This window comes from Balaenoptera acutorostrata, chromosome 19 (assembly GCF_949987535.1).
Source record: "Balaenoptera acutorostrata chromosome 19, mBalAcu1.1, whole genome shotgun sequence".
Classification (NCBI taxonomy): domain Eukaryota; kingdom Metazoa; phylum Chordata; class Mammalia; order Artiodactyla; family Balaenopteridae; genus Balaenoptera; species Balaenoptera acutorostrata.
In genome coordinates this window covers 11871640-11887466 of record NC_080082.1, presented here as the reverse complement: position 1 = coordinate 11887466, position 15827 = coordinate 11871640, and the positions used below count along the sequence as shown (strand labels likewise).

At 40.1% G+C, this 15827-nt stretch overlaps 1 protein-coding gene across 2 annotated transcripts in view; it reads left to right on the top strand.

The window, feature by feature from the left end:
• Positions 1–15827, top strand: part of CNTNAP4 (contactin associated protein family member 4) — a 265562-nt gene that overhangs the window by 22198 nt on the left and 227537 nt on the right. The gene's annotated exons all lie outside the window — the stretch shown is intronic.

Below are 15827 nucleotides of genomic sequence, written 5' to 3'. Positions count from 1 at the left end.
ATGAGACTCTTGGGTTTTGTCTTTTATTATGGGAGTAATCAGTTGTTTTTTTACTGGAGTATAGTTGCTTTACAATGTTGTGTTAGTTTCTGCTGTAGGGAATAATCGGTTTTTAAGCATGGTAGTCAACATGACATATGGCCACTTGTAATACCATCATCATATTAAAAGCTCTAAGGATTATTTTAAGCTAATTATTTTAAGAACTAAAGTTGAAAGACAAATATTCGAAGTTTTTTTTTAAGAAGTTGTGTTTTGAGGCCAAAAGTAAATCATGGTGGGATATACAAAAATTGAAATGTGTTTTCCATTTTAAAATAATTTATGATATAATTCAAGACATAGTACATATATCTAAGATAAAATTAACTATTTAAAAAGTGGTATTTGCAAATAATATATACACTCATAAACATTAAAAGACCACGAAGTAAATGAGTTACCAGTATTTGGTTTAGTTACAAAGGAATTTTATCAGGATGTTGGCAGGGTTACAATAATTTTAAAAAGAGAAGAAGGATGCATCCTATGGTCTCATCTAAGGCTTGGAGTCCTCTCCAAACTCCCATGCTTATTAGCAGAATTACCTTGCAGCGGAGGCCCTCAATTTCATGCTTGCTGTCAGTTTGGAGCTGTTCTCAGCTCCTAGAGACCACTATGTGGTAAGAAACACATGACAGTTTTCTCCTACAAGGGCAGTGGGAACAGTTTTACTCATGTTTCACGTCCTCTCTGACTTCTTTGTGTCTTTGACCTTTAAGACTTTTTGAAGGGCTTCCCCGATTAGGTCATGCCCACCCAGGATAATCTCGCTTTTGAGTAACTTAAAGTTAATGAAATTAGAGTTCTTAATTAATTACATCTGCAAAATCTCTTCTACTTTATAATGTAACCTAATCACAGGAGTGATATCCCATCACATTCATAGGTTTTGCCTGCACTCAAGGGGAGGACGTTATACAAAGTTCTACAAGGGGCTGGAATCCTGGGGCCATCTTAAAACTCTGACTACTGACTGGCTTGCACTTCTGGCTGTGGGGCCCATGTTATGATGCTACCTATGTTTAAGGAGATCAGGAGATCAGGGGCTGGAAACAGGGGCTGGAAACATCCAAGTGTCCTTGAAACAGTGGTGGTTCTCTGGTGGGAGTGTGGCCTTGTTGGAAAGGGGGTTGTTCCAGAACTCAGAACTGGTATCAGCCTGTCGTCCCATTGAGCTAACTTATACCTGCTTAGCCAGCTTTTAACTAAGTTGTCAAAAACAGAGTGGAAATCAATCCCAGAGGCCAGCCAAGCTCATCCCTTGTTCAATTATGACATCAAACACAATGATCTTAGCCAATGAACTGGAAATATCCTCCATCTAACTTCATGTTATAACTTAGAGAAGCTTATTGTTTCTAGTTAACTTGCCCCCCACTCCCCTGTCCCTTAGTTAGAAATAGCTGTTTATTAGATAGCTTTGTGGACTCACCTATTAAAATGCACTTACCTGCAGAAAAATTTCTTATGACTATGAAGGACTTGAGCCTTCATCTTTAAGTGTGATATTTTGAGATACAAATAACAACTCTCAAAATAATTTGGTAGGGCTTCCCTGGTGGCGCAGTGGTTGAGAGTCCGCCTGCTAATGCAGGGGACACGGGTTCGAGCCCTGGTCTGGGAAGATCCCACATGCCGCGGAGCAGCTGGGCCCGTGAGCCACAATTGCTGAGCCTGCGCGTCTGGAGCCTGTGCCCCGTGACGGGAGGGGCCGCGATAGAGAAAGGCCCGCGCACCGCGATGAAGAGCGGTCCCCGCACCGCGATGAAGAGTGGCCCCCGCTTGCCGCAACTGGAGAAAGCCCTCGCACGAACCGAAGACCCAACACAGCCAAAAATAAATAAATAAATAAATAAATAAATAAGAAAATCCTTTAAAAAAAAAAAAAAAAAAAAATAATTTGGTAATAAAATGGAGTATTTGTTCAGAAATGTCAAAATATCATCTAATATGACTAGAATAGGAACTGAAGTGAGGCTTACCCAATTTTCCCTCCAAGAATCAAAGTCTAAAACATGGCAATTTCAGGTTGCAAATAATCAGTTAATGGAAATAGCACATACTTAGGAGGTCATCGTTGCTGTGACTTCACGCACATGTGAGGTAGCTGGGCACAGCATGAATGCTCTGAATATTCTAACTACATCATCAAAGGTGTCTAAATGAAGAGATGCCTGTGTCCTCTGAATCCTTTCCACTTTCTTTATGAATCATGGCCGCTCAATTTTTGCATCATTTGCAGTCTTAAATTCTATTTTTCTGGAGTAAATGAAGCAAGTAACTCTAAAATTCAAGAGATATAAAGAAAAATATGGCCTTTTGGAACATTAAAAATTATTCCTTAATAGAAAAACAATGCATCCCAAGGACATTTAACTTCCTTTTCAGGTTAATAATTCTGTGCCACTTTTTTTAGAGAGAAGGTAACAATGTGATTGGGCATGTTAAACGTTGCCCTCTCTTTCTTTCCCCTTCTCGAGGGTTAATTCTTATAATAAGATTTTTGTAAGCGATATCCAGCTAAATTTTATCCAGTTCCAACTCTTGAAATGTTTGAATTTATGATAATTACTTAAGGTAGCAATCACAGGCACTTATACAATACTTACTATATACCAGGTACGAGTACTCTTTATATGCTGAATCATTTAATTCTCAGAAAGCCCTGCTTACCTTAGTACTATCATTATCCCCATTTAGAGATGGGGGAAGGCCATCTAAATAAAGTGCCTAAGGTCATTCAGTAAATGGCAGAGGCAGGACTTGAGCTCCTGGAGTATGGCTGCGAAGCTGTACTTGTAATCACTATGCTATGCTATATTCTGGCTTCTGGGTGAGATGACATGTAACTTATGATGCTGACCCTCCATACACTTTCATCCCAGCAAGTGGAGACCCAGATCACCTGAGAGGGGTTGTCATAGAAGCCCGTTCAGGTTAAGGAGGGACCCTCGTGAGGGATGGGAGCGGTGGTTCAGGAGGGGTTTCATAGAGAATCAGGAAATACAGCTGAGACTTGGAGAAGAAGCAGGTGCTCAAAATGAAGAGAAGAACCTCTTTCAGCTTTGTGCATTGAGGAGAGGATTGGGATAATCTTCCAAGTGACTTTGGGAATGATATAGTCTTGTTGCTCTGAAATTATAGTCACACATGTGGATTCCATTGTTAACCCTAATGGCTTACTCAAAATAGAAAGTCTCATCATTAAAGCAGTATATGTGTGTCACTAAATCAAACTCAAAACTATCAATACTTTTTAATAATCACTGGGCAATGATTTGAATCTGAAAAAAATTTTATTTTTTGATTCTACACCTACAGTTTGGTAATTGTGGTAGGTAGAGCAATGGCCTTCCAGGGATGTCCACGTGCTAATCCCTGGAATCTTTGAATGTTACAATGGGACTGGCAAAGGGACTTCCGCAGATGTGATTAGATTAAGGCTCTTGAGACGGGGATTTTACCCTGAATTATCCAGATGGGCCCAGTGTAATCACAAGAATACATGAAAGAGGGTAGCAGGAGAGTCAGGAAGAAGATATGATGGTGGAAGCAGAGATCAGAGGGCTGTGCATGAGGCAGTCGGCCTCTACAAGCTGGAAAAGGGAAGGAAATGGACTCTCCCCTAGAGTTTCATAAGGAATATCACCATGCTGACACCTTGATTTTAGCCCAGTGAAACTAATTCTGGACTTCTGACATCCAGAACTGTAAGATAATACATTTGTGTTGCTTTAAGACACTAAGTTTGTGAGCATTTGTTTCAGCAGCAACAGCAAACTAATACAGCAGCCATTTACATCCTCTGCCACTCTTCCTGGGCTGTGAAAAACAAGCAGTTGTCTGTAGTAATTCATTCAAGAACAGTATGGAGGTTCCTTAAAAAACTAAAAATAGAATTACCATATGATCCAGCAACCCCACTACTGGGCATATACCCAGAGAAAACCATAATTCAAAAAGACACATGCACCCCAATGTTCATTGCAGCACTACTTACAATAGCCAGGACATGGAAGCAACCTAAATGTCCATTGACAGATGAATGGATAAAGAAGATGTGGTACATATGTACAATGGAATATTACTCAGCCACAAAAAGGAATGAACTTGGGTCATTTGTAGAGACGTGGATGGATCTAGAGACTGTCGTACAGAGTGAAGTAAGTCAAAGAGAAAAACAAATATCGTATATTAACGCATATATGTGGAACCTAGAAAAATGGTACAGATGAACCGGTTTGCAGGGCAGAAATTGAGACACAGTTGTAGAGAACAAACATATGGACACCAAGGGGGTAAAGCAGCTGGGGGGTGGGGGTGGTGGTTTGATGAATTGGGCGATTGGGATTGACATGTATACACTGATGTGTATAAAATTGATGACTACTAAGGACATGCTGTATAAAAAAAAATAAAATAAAATTCAAAAATTAAAAAAAAGAGTTTAAAAAAAATAAATTTATTTATTTATATATTTATTTTTGGCTCTGTTGGGTGTTTGCGGGCTTTCTCTAGTTGCGGCGAGCGGGGGCTACCCTTTGTTGTGGTGCGCTGGCTTCTCTTTGCGGTGGCTTCTCTTGTTGCAGAGCATGGGCTCAGTAGTTGTGGCTCACGGGCTCTAGAGCGCAGGCTCAGTAGTTGTGGAGCATGGGCTTAGTTGCTCCACGGCATGTGGGATCTTCCCGGACCAGGGCTCGAACCCGTGTTGCCTGCATTGGCAGGCGGATTCTTAACCATTGCACCACCAGGGAAGCCCCCACTCAAGAGTTTTTACATGAACCTATTAAAAAGAAAGAAAAAAAAAAACGAGAAGAAAAGTTCTTTATTCTATACACTTAAACCTATTTTCTTTTAAAGACTCACCTTCATTACCATTTGACTTTGGTTGTTCTATCATAGATTTAAAGGCATGTTAATCTGTGTTGTTTGCAATAAATGGAGGAGGAGTCACATAAACTCCTATGCCTGAGCTCACACTGTATGCATTCCACAATCTGTGTATGAGTAAATGTAGACAGAATGTCCTTGGATTCATTTATATGTGATACTTTCTATGGCTTTCATCTTTTTTCTTGCTTGACTGTATGTTGTGTGTTTAGATTGTCAACAGCATAAACCTCATGTTTGGTGAACATCATTTTTACTTGTATTATCATTTTTTGTAACTATCCATTTCTAACCTTACATGAGAATTTTCTTTAGACTGGCCTTCCTCTTCCTTAATTCGAAGCATATTTTATTTTATCCAAGTTACACACCTATTAATGTTCTAAACCTCTCCCCACCTCCGCTCCACAAAAATCCAAAATTTATGAGAGGCCCCTTTATATCGCTGTTTTAAACATCGTACATTCTACAGTTTATTATTTGAATTATTTTGAGTTTTATACCTACTTGAAGCTTCTCTCTTTAAGTCCTTTTTAGTCAAAAGTCAGTTCTGAAATTTAGATTTGGTCATAAAAGGAATGAATTTGAGATATGGTTACAAGTCTTAAATCTACTCATTGTAATAGGGAAGAACTTTTTGTACTCTATTACAAGCTAATCACTAAAGGGATGTTACCTGTAAGCTTAAATTATACATAATGGCCCATCTCTGGGAACCCTGCCTCCCAGGTAATGAGCATTAAGCTAAAATACTTTTGTTTAGCTCACAGGAAACATCCTGACCAGGCCCACCTGTGAACGACAGCAGGGAGGAAGAAATTAACACATCCCTTCAGAGGCTGACCAGAACCAGGAAATGTTTGACTTTACTCCCTCCCCTTTTAGTATAAAAGAAGTCTGAATTCTAAATCAGGAAAGATGGTTCTTTGGGGCATGAGTCCACCAACCTCTTGGTCTGCCCGCTTTCCAAATAAAGTTGTTATTCCTTGGCCCAACAACTCGTCTTTTGATTTATTGGCCTGTCGTGCAGCGAGAAGTAGGAGCTTAGACTCGGTAACATCATCATGGTGTCACATGTGGTCATTTATCTGTCAGTAAAGGCTTGTGTTGTGTACAGATTCCTAGAACTCTGATCCTGTCTTTACTTTTTAATTATTTCTTCCACCCCTTCACCTTTGGTTGGTTTTGTTTGGTGGACTTGTAGGTCTCTTTGTCTTAATATCTGGACTTTAAATAGTTGCTATTAAACCTCTAAAATCAATCAGCCTTTGGCTGTGCTGTCATTAAAAGTTAACTGCCTTCCCATTAATCCATTAATTGTGAAGATTAACTGGGAAAGCTATTCAAACCAAGGCTATAACTTGGGTATGTAAGCCAGTGTTTGCCTCCAAGTGAAACCTTATCCCATTAACATCAAAGAGTATTTATACACACACACACACACCCACATATGTATCTATGTGGGTGTGTGTGTGTGTATATGTAATTCACCCATGGCTTATGTAGGAGAAAATGCATAGAAATTTATAGGCTGCTGCCAAAATGAATTCTTGACAACTAGAAAATCATCTTTGTCTTTGACTCAGCCCTAGAAAAAAATACTGATAAATATTTACTTGAGTTTCAGCAATATATTTTGAGTTGCAGCAATATGTTGTTTTTTAGATTTAAACCACTGATTGACAAAGTTAGAAGCTCATGTTTGTCTTATGTCTAAAACTAGTCTCCTCAGTGAATGTTAATTTTCATGTCAGAGTCAAATCACTACTCAAGCTAAAGAATTTAGCAGTGATCTATACTCAGTGGTATCTAATTGAGTTGAAATGTTATTTTAGGTAATGATGAGAGAGAAAAATCAGGATAGGCCCATATTTTGTCACCTACGCTTATGAAAAATTATATTTTATTCAAGCCCAGTTGTATCATCACTACTCCTTAAAATTTATTCTTTTTCTTTTTTTCTCACCAGAATGTCACTGTGTGGTAGCTGCCTCCACACACTGTCAGTTGATATAGTTACATAGGGAGAAAGGGATGGGGTGTGTGATACCATAACCATTTCTTCGATCTTTAAATAGCCTCATGAAACAGTATGAAAAGCATAAAGAGATTTGCAAAAGGAACAAATCTCTCTATTGGATAGAAATTAATTTGCAAGTCTATTTTAGTGGTTTCCAAATTACCATGGTCCTGGCTAAACTACACCCCAGACAAAGCAAGTCCGAGTGACCTGGAATAGGGCACAGTCATGGTCAAGTTTTAAACCTCCCTCAAGTGATTGTACTATGCAGCTAGGATGAATCACTATAGGTGCATGTTCCATAAAAGTGACAGCCTGAGGCTGATCCGTGTATATATTATTTTATCACGAGGCTGATGCTACTTTTCAAACATAACCTGGGTCTTCTACAAATTCTCAGGATGGCCTTCTGTGGCTTTTCTTTGATGTGCTGAATGAATGCTTAGGGTGGTTACAACTGTGAGGATGAGCCTGCAGAGTTGGGAAGAGCTCGTTGACGTGGAAATCAACGAAGGCCACCCAAATGAGAACAAACACAGGCTCTTTATCCAGAGTTTGATATAGCTAGGGAGTCAGCCGCCATCACTTGTGTTTGGCAGAGACTCAAAGGCAGGCAGGGGGCAAGGGAAAGCTTTATAGTGAAAAGACAAAGAGAGAAGGCATCAGGTATGCCTTGATTAGAAGCTGTTGGCAGGGGGAAGCTGTAGACAGGGTAACCAGAAGCAGGCCATCCTATGTGATGGATTAGGTGTGCGTATTTGGGTTCTTCTGTATTTAGCAGAGATTTATCCAGTCCTAAGTTGGAAGCAGGGGCACAAATTAGAGAAGCTATAAGATATTTACCAAGTACTGGCTGTATGGGGCCAATTGCTACAAGGGATTATTGTTAGGCTTCCTGAGGTGGCTACCGAGGATAGCAGGTTGGTTCCTGGGCTGGTTGCTGCACGTTATGGGTCAGAAGTTCTGTTTTTGTGTGTAGTGTGGCCATTGTCTATTTGTATATTCAGTCTCTCATTGGGCAGAAGTGGTCATCAGGGACTGGATCCTGTGTCATGCCAGGGCAGGAAGATGGGACTCCTCCTGGAATCCTAAAACTGGACCTGAATTATCTGTAGAACTAACTCAGATTTGGCTTATGGTTAAAGAACAATATTGTTTTCTCACTTTGGGGATGAAATCTTGCCTTGTACACAATATTTCTGATCTATGTTAGCCTAATTCCACACTTTTCCTAAATTAGTCCATGATTTCCAATTTCAACTGGATGACAATTTCAATAATATAGATCAGAATAAAACATTTTCTTTAAGGAAATAGATTTCTTGAAGGGGAAGTCATTCCTTAATCCTGAATTTGTCGATGGAATATTTGGGTTAGGTCTAAATAGTAAACTGTTTTCTGAAAAAACTGAGATTCCAATGTTTCCAAAGCTCCCTGTCAAAAGTCCCACTCCTGCCTCTAGTATATGGGAATTTTGGAAGATTTTTAAGCATGTTTCCTATCTATCCTATCCTGTCCTGTCCTATCCTTCTTCAATGAGTATTCCCGTGGGAAATATGATACATTAGCAGGTACGCAATTGATTTTGGTGGGTTTTCCAAATAACAGAGAAGGTTGTTTTACTCAGTGGCAACTAAGCTGAATGTTACTGAAAATTAGCCCTATTTTTGGTCAGGTATATTTTAGATTACCAGTACCTGTTTCAACAATGTAGTGGCTCAGAACAACAGCTGTGTGTCTTTGGGTAAATCGTGTAACCACTGCGTCCCTTTCTCCTCAATTGTACAATGGAGTTAATAGTAGCAAATAGTATAAGGTATTTGTCAGGATTTAATACATGTAAAGCACTGAGAATATAAGCAGCCAATAATATGGACCTGTTATCTTAGTACAGGTTGTATTGCACAGAGATTAAGAAAATTGAATTACTTTTATTAAAAATGGAACAGCTTTTACTTACGAGAATTATGAATTAAAGCCCTTTGTAAAATAAAATTAAATTACTTTTGATCAAGCTATATTAAAATACTTTCAATATAGCTTGCATCTTTATTTGTAAGAGGCTATTGAGTTTTTTCATATACACAATTCGCCAGAGGTCTAATTTATCCTTGTCTTTTTAATGACAATGGTAAGTTCTTCTCTCACAGTGAGAAGTAAATGATGTCTTTTCTGAGATATTGATTTGAAAGCTGTAGATTTGTGCCTCTTTCTGCCTGTGTGTGCACATGCACACACACATGAAAGTGTCTCAACAGAAATCAGGTAATTTTTTCCCCTGGAATATGTATATTCTAACATAATTCATTAACACTCTTTACATGAAATCAAGAGACTGAAAATACTAAAAAATTATCCCCCAAGTTTGTAATTACAAAAAAAGACAGAACTATAGTTTCACATTTCCGACTGTATTATCACGTTTAATGTGGAAATTCTGACTATGAAAAGTTGTATAAAAAGTAAAATATATAATTTTGGAAAAGCATAGAGTAGTAAGAGTGATGTTCATTTCTTCCTCGGACAGAACTAATTAACCAAACATGCCTTGCTACCCTTTTGAATTGTACAAGCCTTCCCCCTGATGACTGTGCTTTTAAATTTCACTGGTGACTGAGTCTTTCATACTCTCTTGTGCCCCTTTTACCTAGAATGTGCTTTTTTTCTCCCGGTCATTCCCTTCTTCACTAAGGTTGTCAAGCTGTACCCGATCCCCACCGCGTTCGGCTGCGAGTGACTTGCGGCAGCGCAGTTCGCCCGCAGCACCTGAACCGAGGGAGCGGTGGGAGCTGAGTCCCAGCATGCAATGCGGCAGCCCGAGGCCCGGGGCGAAGCAGTCCTGGCGCCGTTCCCCGCGGTGGGGGACAGCGGGATGCAGGCCACGGCTCTCTTGCTGGGAGGTAGACAGCCCTATCCATCCCGTGTGCGGGTGGTGGGAGGTACAGTAAGCAGCACGGGGGGCCAGGAAGGCCTCAGTCTCCCAGGTGCCCATCCTGAAAGTTGGCGAGGCAGCAGAGGATTTCCACCTGGCCCCTGCAATTCAGGAACCTTCCTTCTTAGGGTCAAGAGGCAGCGCGAGGGAAGCTGGGAGCTAGGACCTCCACGCCGACGCAAAGCGAGAGCTGAACAGAACCAGAGCCAGCGGCACGCATGTGCCACTGATGTGCAGGAAGCAGGAGAGAGATGAGCAGGCTACAGCGCCGGGTGAGAACTGAAGGTGAGGTGAGGCGAGGTGAGGCGAGGTGAGGTGAGGTGAGGGCCGGGCCACCCAGCCTGAGCTGCTCATCTGTTTAGGGTGCGGCAAGGGGGCAGCAGCCGTCCAGGGTCCAGGCCCAACGTTCCCACTCCACAGCTGGCCCAGGTTCTCCCTGTTCAGCAGCTTCTGTGGTGGGCAGCCCTCTGGAGACTTGCAGGGGTGGGTGCAGAGGTGTCAGTACTTGCACGCTATATATCTACATATGTAAATATGTAAATTACATATACCACCACGCCCCCCGTCTGCCTGTCTTCTTTCTCCCGGCCCCCACTAAGCCCCAGCACTTGTAGTGGTCTCGCCTGGAGACAAGAGGGAGAAGGACAGAGGCTCTGCCGTATCCCACTGCCTCCTTGGACCCTAGAGGTACTGAGACAGGGTGCTTTCGGGAAGGAGGGGAGCCTTTGGGGGGCCATCCCCTGGGCCGGGACCTAAGCAGGGGAGGCCATGTCCCACCCCACCTCTTGTTTCTGGACCCTCCTCCCCTTTGGGTGTGTGAGTGTGTTCTCATTTTCTTTATGGAAAAGTGGACCAAAAACCAAAAATAATAGAGAGAGAGAGAGAGGTATTTAACTGCAATAAACTAGCCCCATGTGGCCAAAAAAAAAAAAAGAGAAATGTATTCGTATTATATGTATTATTCATATTATGTGAAATATATTTATATTATATGTATGTATAAAATCATATGTATTGTTATTAATGCATTTTTATGCATATAATATGTATATAGAAATATGTTCAGACATATTTATATAAGGTTACCATATAAGTATATGCCATCACTTAAACTTATGATATGATGGCCAACTTAGCATTTATACAAGGGTCAGCTTGTGTATATATATATATATATATATATATATATATATATATATACACATGTATACATTATACATATGTATGTTGTAATATATGTATGTTATAATACATATGCACATGCCTGTACACATATGTAGTATAATTGTATATATAATTAATATGTATTATAATTGTATATATGATTACATATTTATGTGTATAATTGTATATGTAATATACGCATAACATATGTATAACACAGTATAGTATAACTGTATATTGTATAACTATACTGTGTTATACATATATTATACATATATATGATTATACACATTATACATATATAAGTACAAATATTGTACATATATATAGTATGTATATAATACATTATACTATTATATAAATATATGTATAGTATATACATATAGTATATGTATAGTATATATATATAATATATATGTACATATATACTGGTCCCTTGGTGAAGGGACCAGGATAGTATGATGATCTGATATAGTACTTAATTAAAAACTACAATTATGTTTTGAGCTGAAATAATATATTATTTCAGCTTTGAAAAGCTCCTGCCTTAAATGCCTGTATATTTATACACTCTGAATGACGATTATATGCACTCTGAAAAGCCGTAAAGTAGAACTAACAATCACTGAAATTTGAGAGGAAGTTGAGCGTTCTAGCTGGGGGATTAGTCCAGGAGAAAGCTAGTTGATTGGGCTGCTTTTACCAGAGTGTAGGGTAGGGTTTCTCAATGGCTGCACTTTTGACATTTGGGCCTGGATAATTTTTGCTTGTGGGGTGCCACCCTGGGCACTGTAAGGTGTTTAGCAGCATCCCTGGCCTCCACCCACTGGATTCCAGTAGTACCCCCAAGTTGTGATGACCAAAGTGTCTCCAGATATTGCTAAATGTTCCCTGGGAGGGGGAGGGGAATCACCCCCGGTTATGGTTCTCAGCTTTGCAAGGCCAGAACCTGCATTTTACTGCTTTAACTGGTACAGTCAGAGAAAACTGGTTTTCTGGAATGAAATTCACAGGAGACTCTTTTTTTAATTAATTAATTAATTAATTTTTGGCTGCATTGAGTCTTTGTTGCTGCACATGGGCTTTCTCTAGTTGTGGTGAGTGGGGGAGGGGGGCTCTACTCTTCATTACCGTGCGCAGGCTTCTCATTGCGGTGGCTTCTCTTGTTGGGAGCACGGGCTCTAGGCGCGCGGGCTTCAGTAGTTGTGGCTCACGGGCTTAGTTGCTCCGTGGTATGTGGGATCTTCCCAGACCAGGGCTCGAACCCGTGTCCCCTGCATTGGCAGGCGGATTCTTAACCACTGCGCCACCAGGGAAGTCCCAGGAGCCTGATTCTTAATCCAGAATACAATTTCATTAATGTCTAGAGGGAAATATCCATTTTACTCACTCCAGACTCATTATTGCTGAGATCCCCCTCCCCTGGTGTTAAGACTATTGCAGATCAAATTGGTAATAAACAAATAGCTTGGCAAACCTGGAATTGGAGTGTGTACCTTCTTGAGAGGTATTTTATTCATGTCATTATGGTGTCTGATGAAATTCCTGTGCTCCAGACCTAAAGAAATAGTGATTATAGTCATGGTGTTCTTACTTACTGGATTCTGGACCCCAACTCACTTCATAAACATCATGGTCCCATGACAATGAGATGAGCAAATTAACCAAACTCTGTGACTCAGTTTTACCTCATCTGTAAAATAATATCAGTACCTCAAAGAGGAGTGGTAAAGATTGGTAACTACGTGTTGAATGGCTGTGAGTTCTTAGCAGAGAATGCTCACTGAATGTGTGTTCACTATTATTAGTTCTATGTAAGAATAACTTTAGAATATTCTGCTGCTAAATAAACATACCACAGATTGGGGGGAAATGTATACACTCATGTAACCACCACTCAGACCTACAGCTAGAACTTTACCAAACACCAGAAGCCCCCATCTGTCCTCCCCCGACCCCTGTCCCCTGCCGATCCCTTTCCCTTATCACATGTCCCTCTTCTCACAAATGGAATAAGCACCACTTCTCTTAGATTAATCCCATTCTTTTTAAGCTAAAAATAAAACAGTATTGAGTCTCAGTTTATAGTGGCAAAAACAAATGTGCAATAAATATATGCCCTCTAGAGTGATTGCACTAGAGAGGCATTTTACATCTGAAACATTGATTTGAATCTGCATAATTGTGAATTGCAGTTAAACAGCCTTGTTGGGTCACACTTATACCTGAATACTCATAATCATTCAAAAATGATTATAGGGCTTCCCTGGTGGCGCAGTGGTTGGGAGTCTGCCTGCTAGTGCGGGGGACACGGGTTCGAGCCCTGGTCTGGGAAGATCCCACATGCCGCGGAGCGGCTGGGCCCATGAGCCACAACTACTGAGCCTGCGCGTCTGGAGCCTGTGCCCCGCAGCGGGAGGGGCTGCGATGGTGAGGGGCCCGCGCACCGCGATGAAGAGCGGTCCCCGCACCGCGATGAAGAGTGGCCCCCACTTGCCGCAACTAGAGAAAGCCCTCGCACGAACCGAAGACCCAACACAGCCAAAAATAAGTAAATAAATAAATAAAGTAGCTATAAAAAAAAATTAAAAAAAAAAAAACCAAAAAAAAAACCACCATGCTTTAAAAAAAAAAAAAAAAAAAAAAAGAGAATTAAAAAAAAAAATGATTATAGTTTTGGTAGACACACACCCACAAATGCACACCCCCCCCAATATAGATAATGTGCTCATTTGTGCACGCTAACACACACATCATAGCTTCCACAGCATAGTAAAGCATTTTGGTTGTTGCTTGTGATTGGGTGTAATCAGAATTTCCTTCAACACTTCATGGATTGTTATGTCTTTTTATGTCTACACTTCTTTTTTTTTTTTTTTTTTTTTTTTTTTTTTTTTTTTTAAAGGATTTTTCTTATTTATTTATTTATTTATTTATTTATTTTTGGCTGTGTTGGGTCTTCGGTTCGTGCGAGGGCTTTCTCCAGTTGCGGCAAGCGGGGGCCACTCTTCATCGCGGTGCGGGGACCGCTCTTCATCGCGGTGCGCGGGCCTTTCTCTATCGCGGCCCCTCCCGTCGCGGGGCACAGGCTCCAGACGTGCAGGCTCAGCAATTGTGGCTCACGGGCCCAGCTGCTCCGTGGCATGTGGGATCTTCCCAGACCAGGGCTCGAACCCGTGTCCCCTGCATTAGCAGGCAGATTCTCAACCACTGCGCCACCAGGGAAGCCCTATGTCTACACTTCTTAACACTTGAATTACAACTAGATTGAGTGTCAGTACTTAAGCCAGTCAGTAGACATGCAGGAACTGTGGGCCAGTTATCAAGTCTTTCTTAAGAGCTAGCTAAAGCAGGGGTCCCCAACCCCCAGGCCACAGGCTGGTAGCAGTCTGTGGTCTGTTAGGAACCAGGCTGCACAGCAGGAGGTGAGCTGTGGGCAAACGAGCGTAGCTTCATCTGTATTTACAGCCGCTCCCCATCGCTCGCATTACCGCCTGAGCTCCACCTCCTGTCAGCATTATGGTGAGTTGTATAATTATTTCATTTTACATTACAATGTAATAATAATGGAAATAAAGTGCACAGTAAATGTAATGCACTTGAATCAACCTGAAACCATCCCCCCACATCTGTGGAAAAATTGTCTTCCATGAAACTGGTCCCTGGTGCCAAAAAGCTTGGGGACCGCTGAGCTAAAGAGTTTAAGGTGTGAAAGAAGCAAAAGGGGACTTTAAATGAAAATGAGACAGTCTTAAAAAATAAAATGCTACCTTTAGCAAATTCTTTTGAAAGGCAATCAAATGTTAAGTTGGTAAATTTTTACTTACCACTTATACTTTAAACCTTTATTTAACTTTAAGAAAAAGTACATATTTCAAATGGCAGGACTGCAGAAAAATATTGTAGTTTGAATATTTAAGCAGTAAAATTGATAGTGACTATTTTATAAAAACCTATGTTCAAGAGGCATAGGCTTCATAAAGTTTCAGATGAATCTAGATAATTCCTAGATTTATTTAGAATGTTTATTGTTAATTTAAAAATTGGGACAATAATCCTGCATGATTTTTAATTACCAACATATGTTAAATCCTAAATATAAGAGAAGTATTTTCTGATTAGAGCAAAAATGGCAACAACTTAATAATCGTATAAAATGAAAATCTGAAGACTGCATGAAATGAAGAATTAGCTGAATAAAATAAGCATGTATAGATATGATGGTCAACATGAGACTGTTCTTATACTTTTCCTCACTCTTTGTGCCTTACTTTTTATTGGATATGTGATATACATAATAGGATAGATAAGACATGTATATACTTTCATATATATCCTTACATACCTATTCATATACACATACAGGTATGTGTATGTATACACACACAGACGCACACACACACTGCCTTCCTTTAGAAGTAACCACTATCCTGAATTCTAAGCTTTTCATTTCTTTGTTTTTTTAAATAGTTTTTTGTCCTAGTCACATGTGTCCCTAAATAATGTATTACTTAGCTTTGCTTGTTTTTAAGATTCTCAAACCTATCAGCATATATTATATGGTCTTCTATAACTTTTTTCATTAAATATTTTATTTCTAAGATCCAACCTTTTTATTTTATTTTATTTATTTTTTGGTGTGTGTTGGTGTAGTTCTTTTTCCTGCTGTATGTTATTTCATTGTGAAAAGTACTATGATTTACTGATCTCTTCTTTGATCAGTGAATGTTTGGATTGTTAATCAATTTTTTCTATCATGAACATTGTTGCTAGAAATTA